The sequence below is a fragment of the Chlorocebus sabaeus genome, chromosome 1, assembly GCF_047675955.1.
Source record: "Chlorocebus sabaeus isolate Y175 chromosome 1, mChlSab1.0.hap1, whole genome shotgun sequence".
In the NCBI taxonomy this organism is placed as follows: Eukaryota; Metazoa; Chordata; class Mammalia; order Primates; family Cercopithecidae; genus Chlorocebus; species Chlorocebus sabaeus.
In genome coordinates this window covers 9329978-9346311 of record NC_132904.1, presented here as the reverse complement: position 1 = coordinate 9346311, position 16334 = coordinate 9329978, and the positions used below count along the sequence as shown (strand labels likewise).

At 54.9% G+C, this 16334-nt stretch overlaps 1 long non-coding RNA gene across 1 annotated transcript; it reads right to left on the bottom strand.

The window, feature by feature from the left end:
- Positions 1 to 10321: 10321 nt before the first annotated feature.
- Positions 10322 to 16327, bottom strand: LOC140711578 (uncharacterized). Its single transcript, XR_012092852.1, has 3 exons — positions 15225 to 16327; positions 14248 to 14644; positions 10322 to 11208 (listed from the first exon to the last, which is right to left on the bottom strand). It is a non-coding gene; the product is annotated as an uncharacterized lncRNA (long non-coding RNA).
- Positions 16328 to 16334: the final 7 nt, after the last annotated feature.

Genomic DNA, 16334 nt, shown 5'->3' with positions numbered 1-16334 from the left:
CAGTCCCTGAGGGGCGGCTCGCGCCGCCGCGGCGGGGGCAGGGCGCAGTTGGGAGAGGTAGGGAGGAGCCCCTCCCGGCCCCGCCCCTTAGACTTGTGCCACGTCTTCCCCTCCCCCACCTTCCATTGGCTGATTCCAAATCTCGCGAGGCTGTGGTCCGGGTGCCGTGGCAACCGTACCTGTTTCGCCCCGCCCCTCGTGGAGAGGCTCGCGAAAGTGCTGCGGTTAGGAAGGCGCGGAGCAGGCGTCAGGCGGTGACGGTCCGTGGGCCTGCGCGCCTTCCGGCACCGTGGACCCGCCACACCCCCGCGGGATGGCTCCACGAGACACCCAGTGCCCAGTGCCTTGGTTCCCTGACTACGCGCCGCGCCCGCCGTTCCCCACGTGCCGTCCTCCCGCTGGCTCAGAATCCCCGGAATCATCGGAGTACCCCCGGGCCGCGGCACCTACTCCTCTCTGCCCAGCTTCCCAGACACACACTGTCTTTGTCCCCTCATTTTTTATCTGCTTTGGGAGAGGGAGAGGCAGGAAAGTGGTAGCAGAGCAAGCTGAGGGAGTAAAGAATCCGGGGCGGGGCAGTGACTGGGGAAATAAAAATGGGCAAGGAGAAGCGGGCACACGGGCAAACTGACGGGCAGCGAGAGGCCTGACCTCCCCGCAGGCCGAAGGGGTGGGAGTGGGAGAGGGACGCAAGCGGGGGAGGACATGGGTGACACTGGACGCGCGCGGGAGAAGAGAAGGCTTCCCCACAGAGGTTACAGCTGGGGCAGGGCAGGAGGATATGAGGAAGTTGAGGCCCTCTGGTCACTTGCGTTTTGGGAAGTGAAATTGAAAATTCCCTATGCGGGGAAGTGGGGAAGTGTGGGTGCAACAATGAAATCTTGTGGGAACTTAGGGAGAAATTAAAAAACCCAAATACTTCCTCTTTCCTCTCGGGGTCACCATCATTTACCATCTTTTACTGGGACCTATGCCTACCTCCCCTTACCGGTTCCAGGCTGTTCCATGGGGCTCACTCCCCCGCCATCCTCCCCGGCCACACACAGACCCCTTTGGCTGTCCAGGCTGATGAGAATTTTCAGTGGGTGATGTCAGAACTTCGGGGACTGATTGTTATGTAACCAGTATCAAGACACCAACCTGTGGGAGCAGGACCCTGGGGGCTCTCAAAGAGTTCTGAATTGAACCTGCGACTTTGAAAGCCTTGGGTCCAACTTTCTTAACTTTCTCGATTCTGGGAGATATGGAAGCCTGGAGGGCTAGGGGCCTATGTCAGGGAATAACTCGGGCTGGTAGACTAAGAGGAAGAGGCAGGAACTCAAATCTGAGAAAGGGGGATATCTCAGGGGAGCTGAGTCAGGTGGAATCTAGAGAGGACACTGGAATCTAGAGAGGACATGATGAGAGGTTTGTTAGCCCACTGCTTGTAAGATCCCTTCGGAGGGAATAGATAGTTCCTTTGCCCTCCCCTCTTGCTCTCCAACCATTGGAGAGCAGATAAGTAATTCCAGCCCTGCCTGCAATCTTACGCCCCTGACGTAGTGTTTTTATTTGATTTGAGATTTCAGTAGCATTCTTTTCATCATAGTAAAGCGCACAAGCTACTGACACCTTTGTGGGTGTGTGTGGATGTGGGGGTGTGTGTGTGTTATTCTCAAAAAAAGATACTGAGGCTCCTAGGCAGAACTGTCACCAGAGGCTGTGTGTCAATTGGTGACAAGGAGCCTCCGGCAGGCCCAGTCCAGACTTCCTGGGTCAGCCTTAGAAGCCAAAGGGTTTGCCTCCTACTCAGCACTGTTAGGGATCCACCCCGGAGATGCAGCTTCTGGGCTAATCTAGGGAAGGGCCCACGGCTGAGGATCCTGAATGAAGTAGTTGTTCAGTTGTCTGAATGAGGCTGCTCCAAACTGGCGCCCTGGCAGCATTCTCATTGACGTGCCATGGTTTTCACATCTCCCCAGAGCCCTGTGTGCTGGGAAAACCCAGCCCTAGAAAACTGAAAACAACAAAATGTTCCTGGGTTATTTATAAATGAAACCCAGACCCTGTCGTTATGTATGGCCACTTGACTTTCTCCAAAGAGCTTGAAGGACTGAAAGAAGGGATCTTTGTCACCCTGGTGAGGCCCAAGTGGCCAGGAATTAGTTCCCCCAAATTCATGGAGTTGGCACCCAGCTTCCAGGCAGCTTCTTTATCTTGTCATGCCCCAGACTGAAAATGTCCTAATTTTTTTTTCTTTTGTGTTTTCTGAGTAGGGCAGTTTGGTGGGAAAGTTTTATAAAATGTGAATGAACCATTTCACTTTTGGTTTCTCTGCTGTTTCACTTTCTGCCTGTCTACCTGAGCCCAGGGCAGATTGGTGAAGGGTTCAAGTATTTTCTTTTTATCTCAGAAACCGTGCCATCCCCGACTCCCAGTGTTTTATTCTTCAGTTCATAAATCAATTCCCTGCAAACTCAGGACCTTGAGGTACCCCCTAGCTCTCCTTAGAAGCTGCCCTCATCCAGCAGAAAGGGGCCTTACCTCCCTTCTAAGTGGTCTGCTTGGTCCTGTCATGGCCTGGTCTAGGAAAATATCTACGAGGTCCCTAGAGACAACTTAAAAAAAAAAAAAAAGGACGGGCGCAGTAGCTCATGCCTGTAATCCCAGCACTTCGGGAGGCTGATGCAGGCAGATCACCTGAGATCAAGACAACCCTGGCCAATGTTGCAAAACCCTGTCTCTACTAAAAATACAAAAATTAGCCAAGTATGGTGGCGGGCGCCTGTAATCCCAGCTACTCAGGAGGCTGAGGCAGGAGAATAGCTTGAACCCGGGAGGTGGAGGTTACACTGAGCCAAGATTGCACCACTGCACTCTAGCCTGGACAACAGAAGGAGACTCCATCTCAAAAAAAAAAAAAAGAGGTGCCTTTTCCACTTGCGGTGCCTTGCAGTGAGGCGCTCTTATCTGTGCTCTTGGCCATGCCATCCAAGGGCCAGCTGCAGTCCATTCAGTCCACTGCAAACATGGCAGTGGCCTCATCGAGGTGAATGGGTGGCCCCGGGAGATGATGGAGCCGAGCACTGCAATTTAAGCTGCTGGAACTAGTTCTGCCTCTCAGCAAGGAGCAATTTGCTAACGTGTACACCCATGTTTGTGTGAAGGGTGGTGGTCATGTGACCCAGATTTATGCTATCCGTCAGTCCATCTCCAAAGCCTTAGTGGCCTATTACCGGAAATAAATGGATGAAGCTTCCAAAAGGACCAGAGGCATCCTCATCCAGCATGACTGGACCCTGTCGGTAACTGACCCCTGTTGGTGCAAATCCAAAAACGTTGGAGGCCCTGGTACCTATGCTTGTTACCAGAAATCCTACCAATAAGCCCATCACAGGGACCAGGATTCACCTATATAATAAACTATGTTTGAGAGGTTTTTTTGTTTTGTTTTGTTTTTTTGAGACAGTCTAATTCTGTGTCACCCAAGCTGGAGTGCAATGGCATGATCTCAGCTCACTGCAACCTCCACCTCCTGGGTTTAAGCAATTCTCCTGTTTCAGCCTCCTGAGTAGCTGGGATTACAGGCGCCCGCCACCATGCCTGGCTAATTTTTTGTATTTTTGGTAGAGAGGGGGTTTCACCATGTTGGTCAGGCTGGTCTCGAACTCCTGACCTCAAGTGATACACCCACCTCAGCCTCCCAAAAATGCTGAGATTACAGGTATGAGCCACTGCACCCGGCCAATATATATTTTTTTAAGGAATTTTTCTCCAAATATGGCAGAAAAATCGGGCTGGGAAAAACCAAAACACATAGGTTTCTCTGTGGGATGAGGAGTGGTTCATTCTTTCCACTGAGAGAGTTTGCATATCAGCACAGATTTTTGTTCTCGCAGTCATGAGATTTGGGCAACAAATCAGTTTTGCCAACACAAGGTTAGGAACTGAGGAGGACGGTTCTTTTGAATGCTGGGTCTCCCACACTGGCAAGAAGAGTGTCCTCTCCACACCACGAGGCCTCTCTCTTGCAGCATCTGTGACCCTTGGGTGATGGCTCTGAGGAGATTGCTGGGCCCTAGACGGCTCTGAGGGCATCTGGCAGTCGGAACATGGCCCAACTTGGAGGCGACTGTGTCAGAATCTTAGCTACTTTCAAATTCCAGTGAGAAATAGCCTGAGGCCCAGAATGTCCAGTGACTGCTTGAAGTAGCCCAGACTGAATGAGAATCTGGGCCTTCAGAATCTTTTTTCTTTTCTTGAGACAAAGTCTCCCTCTGTTGCCCAGGTGGGAGTGCAGTGGCGTGATCTTGGCTCACTGCAACCTCCACCTCCTGGGTTCAAGCGATTCTCCTGCCTCAGCCTCCCAAATAGCTGGGACTGAGGCGCATACCACTATGCTCGCCGGCTAATTTTTTCTATTTTTAGTAGAACGGGGTTTCATTGTGTTAGCCAGGATGGTCTTGATCACCTGACCTCATGATCTGCCCGCCTCAGCCTCCCATAGTGATGGGATTACAGGTGTGAGCCACCGTGCCTGGCCAGGGCCTTCTGAATCTGAACACTGTGCCCTTTCTACACTCTAGCCACTTGAAGTTGCAAGGACGAGCGGGTGGAAAAGTGGAGAAAGAGGGTTTCAAGAGCCTCTTCCCCAGTTGCAGGCTGAAGTTAATCTCTGCCCTGAAGCTTACCAGCCCTTCCTAGCCCCTTTGCTGCTCTGCAGTCTAGGGGACAGGCTTACACATTTATCAGGGTGATGTACACATATAACCGCACGGTGCTTTGCAGAGCTGAGACTTACAGGTCTCTAAGCACTTTCAGTAAAAGCTCTAGTTCACCTGCCAGTCTTCTGTGTGTATGTCTCAGTCCCTGCAGCTCTGGCCCTGCCTTGCCAGGGCTGCTGAGGTTGGGGCTGCCACTGAGTGCAGGGTGCAGGGTTTACCCTAAACTTGTTGGAGGGCCCAGGCCTTTGCCTGACTCCACAGGAAATGGTTGGTATTTGTCACATGAGCAATCGCCTTCTGTGATGACAACATTAGGGGTCCGTTGTAGGGTGCAGGGGTCCCCCTTGCCCTACACTAATGAAATGGCGAGTGTAACCTCATTGTCCCCTACCCTCAGCAGCCTGAGAGTACAAGTGAGGTGCATGGTCTTAGCCTCCCTTGTGTGAGTGCAGGCTGCTGCCGTGCACATGGCCCCTCTGCATTTCCAGGGGGCTCTGGAGTGTGTCTTGTGTGTGCAAGAACGAGCTTGCCCAAGTTCTGCTCCAGCTGCCTCTCTCTTGCCTTGGCCTCGCCCTGCAGGACCCTTGCGGCCCTGAACCTCACCATGGGCTCACAGGCTGGGGGCTGGAGGGTAATTCTGTCTCCAACTGTGTGTCACCCTCAGCCACCAGGGCACAGAGCCCAGCCCATCTTCAACAAGCCCAGCTCCTCTGGCCTCTGGCCTAGCGTCTCACTCCTACACCTCAGGAGGAGTCAGACATCGTGCCCAAGGCCACCCTCCTGTCCCCTCTGCTGGGCTAACACCTCCTTCCTCCATCCCCGCAAATTAGAGTCTCTTTGTAGGTCGCTTGGGGTGGTACATGGTGGTCCCCCAGCCCACCTGTCTGCCGACACTCAGTCTCCCTCCCCGCCCTGTGGCCCATCCGCCACATTCCTCTGACCTACAGCTTCTTCACTCTGCCCTTAAGTACAGAACATGGTGACGCTCCATCTGTAGGGAGACTGGAGGCCAGAACCCCCATGAGTCTGCCCAGGCACCATTCTTGCTCCTAAAAGTAGGTGTTGGGGTGTCCCTGAGGGCAGGAATATAGTGGGACCCTCTCAGAGGTGAGGTCAGGCCTCCATCTCCTGCTCACCCAACCTGATCTGCTACCCCTTGGCTCTATGTCCTGTCCCAGAAACACCTCTCTTGCCCTTTGGTCATCATTAAGCAGAATTTCACGATGTCTTCAAGATCCCCCACCCCTGGCGTATGTACCCAGTGTAATGCTGGGATTGCGGATCTCATGACTTACTCCATGACACACCGTGTTAGATGGTGCAGTCCACTGTACAAAGGGAGATAATCCCAGTGGGCCTCCCTGCTCATGTGAGCCCTCTGAAAGCAGACCTGGCTGGGCAGTGGTTTACGCCTGTGATCCCAGCACTTTAGGAGACTGAGGGGGTGAGTCACTTGAGCCTAGGAGTTCAAGACTAGCCTGGGCAACATGGCAAAATCCCATCTCTACCAAAAATACAAAATATTAGCTGAGTGTGGTGGCATGCACCTGTAGTCCCGGCTACTCAGGAGGCTGAAGTGGGAGGATCACCTGAGCCAGGGAGCCTGAGGCTGACGTGAGCCGTGATTGTGCTACTGCACTCCAGCCTAGGGGACACCATGTAAAAAGGAATGTGGGTGACCTCTAGGAGCTGAGGGGCCCCAGAAGACCACCAGCAAGGAAATGGGGACCTCAGTCCTACAGATGCAAGGAACCGGATTCTGCCAACAAGAATGAGCTTGGGGACAGATTCCTTCCCCTGCCTCCAGGTGAGAGTGCAGCCTGGCTGCCACCTTCCTTCAGTGTCCGACACTCTGAGCACAGAACTCAGTCACGCTGGGCCCTGACTTCTGACCTGCAGAACCAGGAGCTCATAAATGGGGGTGGTTCTAAACCACGAAATTTGTGGCACTTTCTTGTATAGCAATAGAAGGTAGCTACCACAATAGATTTCTATTTTTGTCGATCCACGAATCCCTTCACAGGGAACACCTGGCAGCCACTAGACAAGGGGACAGAGAAGAAAATGGAAGGACCCGAAAGTGACCATGGAGTATCAATCACTGGGAAAGATTTCAGAAGGGAATACAGCATCACGTGGCTACACACACACATGCGCGCGCACACACACACACACGGTGGTTCTCAACTGGTGTGATTTTGCTCCCCAGGGGACATTCTTGGCATCATTATTTTGGGGATTGTTGCTGGCGTGCACTAGGCAGAGGACAAGGCTGCTGCTGACCATCCTACCACACACAGGGCGCTCCCACAGCAGAGAATTACCCTGCCTGAAATGCTACTTGGGAGGCCGAGGCAGGAGAATCGCTTGAACCTGGGAGGCGAAGGTTGCAGTGAGCCGAGATCGCACTATTGCACTCCAGCCTGGGCAATAAGAGCGAAACTCAGAGAGACAGAAGCTGAAGCATCCTGATGCGCACTCATGCGCGCACGCACACACACACGCGCGTACACACACACTCACACACGCGCGTGCACACATACACACACACACACTCAGGCACGTGGCTGGCCATTATTGAGAAGTAGTGTATGTAGCATAAAGGCCAAGTGCATGGGTTTTGGAGTAGACTCTTCAGGATCAAATCCTATGGGCTGTATGATCTTTCGCAAGGCACTCAAGAGATAACAAAAGCACCTGCCTCCTAGGATGACATGAGTTCGTGTGCACAGAGTGAACAGAGCAAGCGAGTCAGCTTACTCCATGATTACAGGAAGTATCTACGGAGCTATTCCTGCATTGTACGAACTGGGGCAATTTTTATTTACTTTTCTGTGTTGTCCAAATATATATAATGGATGTACTTGACTTGTTTAATTGGGAGGAAACGGGGAGAAAAAGATGAGGAACATTTTACAAAACAACTGATCTAGACTCTTCAAAAATATCAAGGTCTTGAAAAACAAAGAAAGGCTGAGGATGGTTCTGGATTAAAGAAGACTGAGGAGAGCTGACACCAGATGTGAAGTGTGGTCCCGGCAGATTGGGACAATCAGGGACATTTGAAAGTGGACTGTATGTTAAATAATAGCATTGCATCACTGTCACCAGGCCTGAATTTGGTAACTGTATTGTGGTTGCGTAAGAAATGTCATTTTTCTTAGGAGATACATGTTGAAATATTTAAGGGTAAAGGGCTAGGACTTATGTAACTTACTCTCCAATGGTTCAGAAAATATGTTTGTGTGTGTATGTGTATATGTGGGTGCAAGAGAGAGAGAGAAAAGGGAGCAAATATTATTGCAGGCCGGGCACGGTGGCTCATGCCTGTAATCACAGCACTTTGGGGGTCGAGGCGGGTGGATCACCTGAGGTCAGGAGTTCGAGAAACATGGAGAAACCCCATCTCTACTAAAAATACAAAAATTAGCCAGGCGTGGTGGCGCATGTCTGTAATCCCAGCTACTCGGGAGGCTGAGGCAGAAGAATCACTTGAACCTGGGAGGCAGAGGTTGCAGTGAGCCAAGAACGTGCTATTGCACTCTAGCCTGGACAATAAAAGCGAAATTCAGTCTCAAAAAAAATATATATATATACACGTGTGTGTGTGTGTGTATATATATATATATACACACACACATATATACATATATATACACACACAATTGCAAAGTGTTAACTGTCAATGAATCAAAATAAATGGTATATGGATGTTGTTTGTACTTTTCTTGCAACTTTTCTGAAGCTGTCATCATTGTCAAAAAGAAAAACAGAAAGGCGGCCGGGCGTGGTGGCTCACACCTGTAATCTCAGCACTTTGGGAGGCTGAGGCGGGCAGATCCCCTAGGATCAGGAGCTCAAGACCAGCCTGGCCAACATGGTGAAACCCCGTCTCTACTAATACAAAAATTAGCTGAGCATGGTGGTGGGTGCCTGTAATCCCAGCTACTTGGGAGGCTGAGGCAGGAGAATCGTTTGAACCCGGGAGGCGGAGCTTGCAGTGAGCCAAGATCGAGCCACTGCACTCCAGCCTGGGCAACACAGTGAGACTCCATCTCAAAAAAAAAAAAAAAAAAAGAGGAAAAACAAAATAAAGAAAGGCCTGTACCCAGCTATCCTTTATTAGGCACCATGTGCCCTGGTCTAGTGTTAGGTCTGCCACTCCATGGCCTGGCAGTCCCTACTGGAGAAGCACTCTGCAGTTTAATCTGTGCGTTGCAATACTCATTATAACCCCAGCAGTGCTCATAATAACAGCGCTCATAATAACCCCAAGTGTTCTCTTCACTATACAGCAGTGAACAAGAGTGAAGAAACTTCGGCACCAGCAACTGCATGAGACTCAGATACGGCACCGTGATTCCATTTACATTAATAACAAATCCAGACAAAATGCTCCCAGACAGTTTGGGGCAGTGTACAGGGTAGTAAATCCCAGGGAAAGGAGAGGAAGTGATTACCATAACACTCAGAACTGTGCTGACCATGTGCAGGGGGACCTGGAAGGGCACATTTGGGGGCTCTGCAAGGTTACATGAGGACTCATTGTAAATTCTATGAATAGGCCGGGCGCGGTGGCTCAAGCCTGTAATCCCAGCACTTTGGGAGGCCGAGACAGGCGGATCACGAGGTCAGGAGATCAAGACCATCCTGGCTAACATGGTGAAACCCCGTCTCCACTAAAAAATACAAAAAACTAGCCGGGCGAGGTGGTGGCGCCTGTAGTCTCAGCTACTCCGGAGGCTGAGACAGGAGAATGGCGTGAACCCGGGAGGCGGAGCTTGCAATGAGCCGAGATCCGGCCACTGCACTCCAGCCTGGGTGACAGAGCGAGACTCCGTTTCAAAAAAAAAAAAAAAAAAAATTCTGTGAATATACATTATACTGTGATGTTTTATACACACCACAGCGGGAAGAGTCCCACCAGGGCCACCTTGGAGAAGGCAGTGCGCGCCTGGGATCTGCAACTGTGTGTAGAACGCTGGCACCCAGGCTGTGCCCTCGGCCCAGGACAGTGTCCCGGCCAGGCCAGACGCAGTTCTAGACGGCCCGGGGAAGGCGGACCCAGGGGCTGCTCCCCCAGGCCTTAGGAGCAGCGCGATGGGGAGGGTTGGCCCCGCCCCGCTTGGGAGGGGGTGCCCGGGGCGCTCCCCCAGGCCTTAGGAGCAGCGCGATGGGGAGGGTTGGCCCTGCCCCGCTTGGGAGGGGGTGCCCGGGGCGCCCCCTGGTGGTAGCCACCGGGAGTAAGTCTTGCAGAAGAGGAAGCTGTTCCCGCCTGCCCCGCGCCTCGGTCCCCTTCCTGCATCTTTGCCCCTGGCATCTTCCTCCTCCAGTGCTCACGACCTGTTTCTGGGGTTCACCTCAGCAAACGCCGACCTCACACCCACCTCTCCCAGGGAGGCTTTCCTCCTCCCCGCCTGGGCCCTCTCTCTCTGAAGTTGGTGTACAGTCAATCTGCACAACCTCTCAGGGCCTCTGTCAGCGTCGCGGTTCATACACGTGTGGTGTGGACGATGGGACAAAGACAGTACTACTGAGGCCTCCCACCGCCAGCTCTGTGCTAACCGCCCCACTGTGTCTAGGCTCCCTCCCTAAGCAAGTTTGCTCATGCACAAGGCCAGTCCTTCCCTGTGCATTTATTAAGTGCCTCCTTTGAGTCTCTGAGGCTATAGGAAAAAAGTCAGTGGCCGCCACTCCTGGGGGTTCTCAGGCTGGTGGGGGAAATAGGCCGGTGTGGGTGATGGGGTGTGATGGGGGCGCTAACATCACAGCCACAGAGCATCCAAGGAACCAGTGAGTGGGATAATGGGGGGTGGGACGGGGTGGCCAGGCAGGGGGACGTCCGGGAGGGAGTGACCCTTGGGCAGGTCTTGAGGAGTTCTGAGAGGGGTTGGAGGTGAGGCCCATGCCAGGGAAATGTGCATGGGCCCAGGGCCTGCTGGGTGAAGGACACAGGTCCGTGGGGTCAAGGAGCCAGGGGGAGGGTGCTGGATCTGCCTTGCTAATGTTGGAACAGGTCTCCAATAGCCCTCGCAGGCCTTTGTGGGATCACAGTGCTCTGCAGAGGCCGATGCAGGAGGATCCCCAGGGCAGGGTGGCTGCTGTCTGCACCCCTTTCACCCTAAGCCAGTGCTCGGGGTCTGAGGCCTGACAGCCCCAAGGGGGTTAGAGTCCAGGGCCCCACCATCCAGCCCATGTATCCTGAACACCTACTATGCTGGCGGGTGGGGGAAGCAGCCAGGGAGGATGAGTAAGTCGTGGACCTTGCCCTCAAGGAGTCTGAGACCAGCACAGGATTCGATAAGCACACAGGGCTCCTTAACTCTGCAGGGAATGAGATAAGGGTGGCGGGAGAGGCCCACAAAGTCGGGTGTGGGCAGACAGGGGAGCAGGGCCTGCACAGTCATGGGATGGTCTGCAGGGAGGGGTTGCTGAGCTGGGCCATGGCAGGGGCCGATCGGGGCCCAGGGATTCAGAGCAGCCAGGACAGTGTGAGCAGTGCTGCCTGTGGGAAGGGGAGACAGACACTGTCTTAGGGGCCAGATGTTTGCCAGCTGCCTACAGTCCCCAGAAGGAGAAGGTCCAACTTGCTCTGTGACTTCAGCAAATGTGCACCCTCTCTGAGCCTGTGTCCTCCCCTCCCAAACAGGTTCATGATGGATGCCAGGAGGACCAGGTCCTGGATGTGCGTGCCCAGCAGAAAGAAAGGGCTCAATAGCCAACGCCTATTATTAAGCAATTTGACATTTATTCCTAGGTCTCTATTTCCCATCTTACAAATTTTACGTTTTAGTACCAGAAACCTTTTTATTCAAATGAAAAATTCCTACAGGGCACAGTGGCTCATGCCTGTAATCCCAGCAGTTTCGGGGGCTGAGGCAGGAGGACTGCTTGACACCAGGAATTTGAGACTAGCCTGGGTAACATGGTAAATCTCTATGAAAAATACAAAAATTTACCAGGCATGGTGGCACATGCCTGTAGTCTCAGCTATTTGGGAGGCTGAGTTGGGAGGATTGTGTGAGCCCTGGGAGGTGGAGGCTGCAGTGAGCTGTGGTTGTACCACTGCACTCCAGCCTGGGTGACAGAGCAAGCAAGACCCTGTCTCAGAAAAAAAAAAAAAAAAGGAAAATTTCCTCAGAACCCCGTTGTATAAGAAACAGGTGGGACTGGGCACGGTGGCTCATGCCTGTAATCCCAGCACTCTGGGAGGCCGAGGTGGGCAGATCATCTGAGGTCAGGAGTTCGAGACCAGGCAGGCCAACATGGTGAAAGCCAGTCTCTACTAAAAATACAAAAATTAGCTGAGCGTAGTGGTGCATGCCTGTAATCCCAGCTATTTGGGAGGCTGAGGCAGGAGAATCACTTGAACCCGGGAGGCAAAGATCGTGAGCCGAGATCGTGTCATTGCATTCCAGTCTGGGCAACAGAGCAAGACTCTATTTCAAAACAAACGAACAAACAAAAACTACAAAGAAATAGGTGGAAATGAGGCTTCTGTGGGAGGCGGGACAGGGGTGCGGTCAGCTGTCTTGTCCTGGGTTGGCTGCTCTTCCTCTACCAGCAGCTGGGGTCCTGGGCCCTCTTAGAAATCCCAGGGACTGGAGAAGCTGCTCCACCAACCACAGGGCTGTGCTCCAGGGAGATGAGACTGGCAAAGGAGGGGAGAGCAGGAAGCAGATGGGGAGGCTGACTCAGGGCCCCTGTCCTGGGTGGGGGGCTCCAGCACAAACACTGGGCCCAGAGCACTCAGCCCCCCTTGGCCACATTGCGTGTCGGTGGGTGCTTCCTCAGGGTGCAAGTCAAAGGCTCAGGATCGGTTCAGCAAACACTGAGCACGCACCTGGGCTGGGAACTGAGCTCACAGATGGGGAGAGGAGCGAGACACAAACAGAAACCAGCGCCAGGGCTCCGAGACGGCAGTGCTCTGGGGCAGCACCACGTGGGGTGCCCAGGTGGGGACTTAGAAGCCTCAAGAAGGCCTTCTGGAGGCAGCAAATGCTTGGATGGAGCTTGAAAGGGTTAGTGAGCCTGGCAAATAACCTAGGAAGAGTGTTGCAGCCCAAGGGAATCGCATGGGCAAAGCATAGAGGTGCCGCAGGGCAGGCAGGGCAGGGGTGGGACTGAAGCTGTTCAGGCTCATCTCGGGGAATGAGACAGAGGGAGGTGGGACTGAGTGCTGCACTGGGGTCGCAGGGTCTCCGCTGACTGCTGGACACCCCTGGCCCGCCCCTACCCCTGCAGGTCCTGGTGGCTGGCATTGAGGCGAACATACCTGTGACCTATGGAATTGGCAGCCAGAGGGGAGACGAGAGCACTGGCTGTCAATTCATAGGTCAGAGCCCTGTGCACTCGGTCTCAGCAGCCCACCGACAGCCCCCCACCACCTGCCACCATCTGGCCTGGGAGCGTCGCCACGGTAGTCCTGGCTGGTCTGCTGGGCAGCACCTGCCTCTCCTTCTTCGTGGGTACCGGCCCTCGCCCCAGATAACAGCAGCCCCACTGGAATCAGTGGACACTTCCACATGGAGTTGCTGTTACAGGGGGCGGGAGCCAATTGGGGGCCGGGGCCCTGCCTGGCATCTGCCTTGGGCAGGGCTCTGGAGAGTGTCCCACGCCCGCTCACCTGGGCGCCCCAGTCTTCGTGGCCCCAGGTCCATGGTCTTTTCACCGAGGCTTCTTATCATCTGGGGCCCACACCTGGCACCCCGTGTGCTGCCAGCACTCCTTCCTGGGCGAAGTCCAGGCTCAACCCCAAATCGGCCTCATAAAGTCGGGAGTGGCTCTGATTTACAACTCCTGGGCAGCCTTTGCCCGCTCTGATGACCCCACGCCCTCTGTCCCCAAGTTATTTTGTTTCCTTGTTTCTTTCCCAACCAGAGCTGGGTCTCAGTTTCAGGTCTGGCCACTGTCGCCTCTGCCCTTTGCCCACCCTCCCTGCTGCAGCCATGGGGCAGAGGGACCGCAAGGGACAGCTGGCGCTTGTCAATCCCCAGGGACCTCCCAGTGCCCGATTTCATGAGGATGGCCCCGTATGGGAAGCTGAAGATGAGACTGAGAAGAAGTGTGGGGGGCTGTAGTGGGGGACACAGAAAGAGGGATAGTGAGGCAGAGGGGCTGAGAGAGGAAGAGAAGAGTAAGGCCGCAGATGGCGGTGCACACCTGGAATCCCAGCACTTTGGGAGACCAAGGTGGGAGGATCTCTTGAGCCCAGGAGTGCAAGACCAGCCTGGGCAACACAGTGAGACCCCATCTCTACAAAAAATAAAAAATTAGCCCAGTGTGGTGATGCATGCCTGTGGTCCCAACTACTCAAGGGGCCGAGGTCGGGGGATCACTTGAGCCTAGGAGGTCGAGGCTCCAGTGAGCTGTGATTGTGCCACTGCACTCCAACCTCAGTGACAAAGAAAGACCCTGTCTCAAATAAAAATAAGAGGAGCAGGTAGAGAACTGGAAAGGAACAGAGAAAACAAACAGGGACAGTGGATGATGAGGTGAAGGAAGGGGGATGACAGGGAACTGGAAAAGATTTAGATACACAAACCTGCCACAGAACGTGAGGAACAGGCTTGAGCAGTGGCCTGCCTGGAGGGACGCTTAGGACCTCAGTGGCCTGGAAGACAGCAGGGACCTGGGAGCTGGGTGACCTTGAGCAAGTAGCATAACCTCTCTGAACCATTGTCCATATGTCAATCAGGACTTATGAGGCCACCCTGCACGCTGGCCTGGACTGGTGGGAAGCATCCGCCCTGGGACCCTTGGGTCTCTCTCCGCTGTGGGGAGAGGAAGCAGCTGCTGGCCGGGGTCCCTGAGTGAGCCCGGGGCTCTGGGAGGCAGAGCTTCCTCTTGCAAAGCGTGTTCTCATCCCTCCCAGACAGGCTCCGGTGACAGGTGCCAGTCCTGCAGGGACCCAGCAGGCATTTTGGGAGACTCCAAAGCTTCTGGAGAGAAAGGGGAGCTTTTAGAGTAGACTTGGGCCCTGCCCCCTTTGCCAGTGGTGGATACAGGCCTAGAGACAGAGGGGGCCACCGAAGGTCACAGAGCAGGGCCCCAGGGCCTGTGCTGCCCCAACAGCCTTCCCGAAGTGGCGTCCTCCCTCTCGGGATGCAGTCAGGGTGGGATGGGGGATCCCTGGGCTGGAATCCTGCTGCCTGGGGGGACAGGCCTGCGAAGGAAGACACTGTAGTTGGTGGCTGGCCCTCCACTCAGCCTGGCGGCCCTTCCCACAGAGGCCTGGGCGAGACCAGCCTCCTGCGGTGTGGTGTCCTAGTGCCCTGGCCTGGCAGTGGCAGCGCCCGATCAGGAAGCCTGGCTCCACAGCTCTGAGCGCTGATGCTAAGGCCCCCTCATCCCACAGTGGAAACCAAGGCACAGAGAGGAAGGAGTTGTGCCGGCCACCCCATGGCTGTCCAGGTCCCTTTCTTCCTCAGGATTGGCCACCCTTCAGAGAGGTGCCTGGGCTCAGGAGCCTCCTAGGACAGGGAGTGTGGCAGGGGTCCTACCACTCAGGAAGCCTCTTACCTGGGTGCTGGGCTGGCCCTCGGGGCACAAGGAGGAAGTGGGGACGCCCTGGGCCTAGGGCCTTTTGAGCCGTTGACCCAGCCCCTGGTGGTGGTTAATGATTATCCCACCACCGTCAATACTGATCACAAGTGCGGTTCGAAGGGCAGGAAGCCCTGGACTGTGCCCGGGCAGGGTGGGGCGGGTCCAGGAAGCATCAGGCTGGGCCCCATCTGCCTCTCCGGGTGGCATCAGCACACAGTCATCCACAGCCCTGTCTCCTCCAGGGCCTCGCCCTCCTGATCTCTTACCAGCCCCAGGTGTCCGTGGGCAGCCAGGACCCGAGGGTCCCTTGGGATAAAGCTTCTGCTCTGTTCCCAGTGCCCAGATCTCCCCCACTCAGGAGGGGCCACAGAGTGGGGCTGGGGGAACTTCGCTAACCCCAGAGGCCTGCAGAACCTGGCAAAGTGAGGGCCCCCTGATTCCCAGCCTGAGCCTCAGTTTCCCCATGGACCCGCCCGCCTTTGTGCAGTGCCACTGGGAAGCAGGGCAGGGAGGAGCACGGTGCTCCCATTGTGCTCACAAGAAACAAGATGTGTTGGGGGGCAACGGGTGCTCCCTAGTCCCATGTAAAGCTTTGTGCAGTGAGGGCTGGGATTCTGACTGCAGTGCTGCTCCAGAACCCCTCCCCGCTCCAAGTGCTGGAGCTCCGACCCCAGAGCGGAGCAGAAGCCAAGGGTCTAGAGGCCTGAGCCGCCCCTAAAGCCCCCACTAGGGATGGTGAGAGCAACCTCTAGAACACCTCAGGCTCAGCCTTCCCTGAGTGGCCTCAAGTGACAAGCAGGCAGGGTCAGCTGGGCAGGGAACACCAGGAAGGACTGAGGCTCAGGGACCCAGGGTGTTGCCTCAGGTCCCATAGTCAGGGCTTGCACCTGCCTGGCGTCCCCACAGCCAGGGGCCCTGGGGTCAGGCTGGACCCTGGGGTCTTGCAGGGACACAACCAATGTGGTCTGGGCAGGCAGGCTCCAAAGACCATCCCTCCCTCCCTGGCAGCCCCACATAGCTCCTATCGTATCAGGAGTGGGGCTGGGGTGGCAGCCCCCTGGGAAGGGCAAGGCAGAGCTCAGAGCC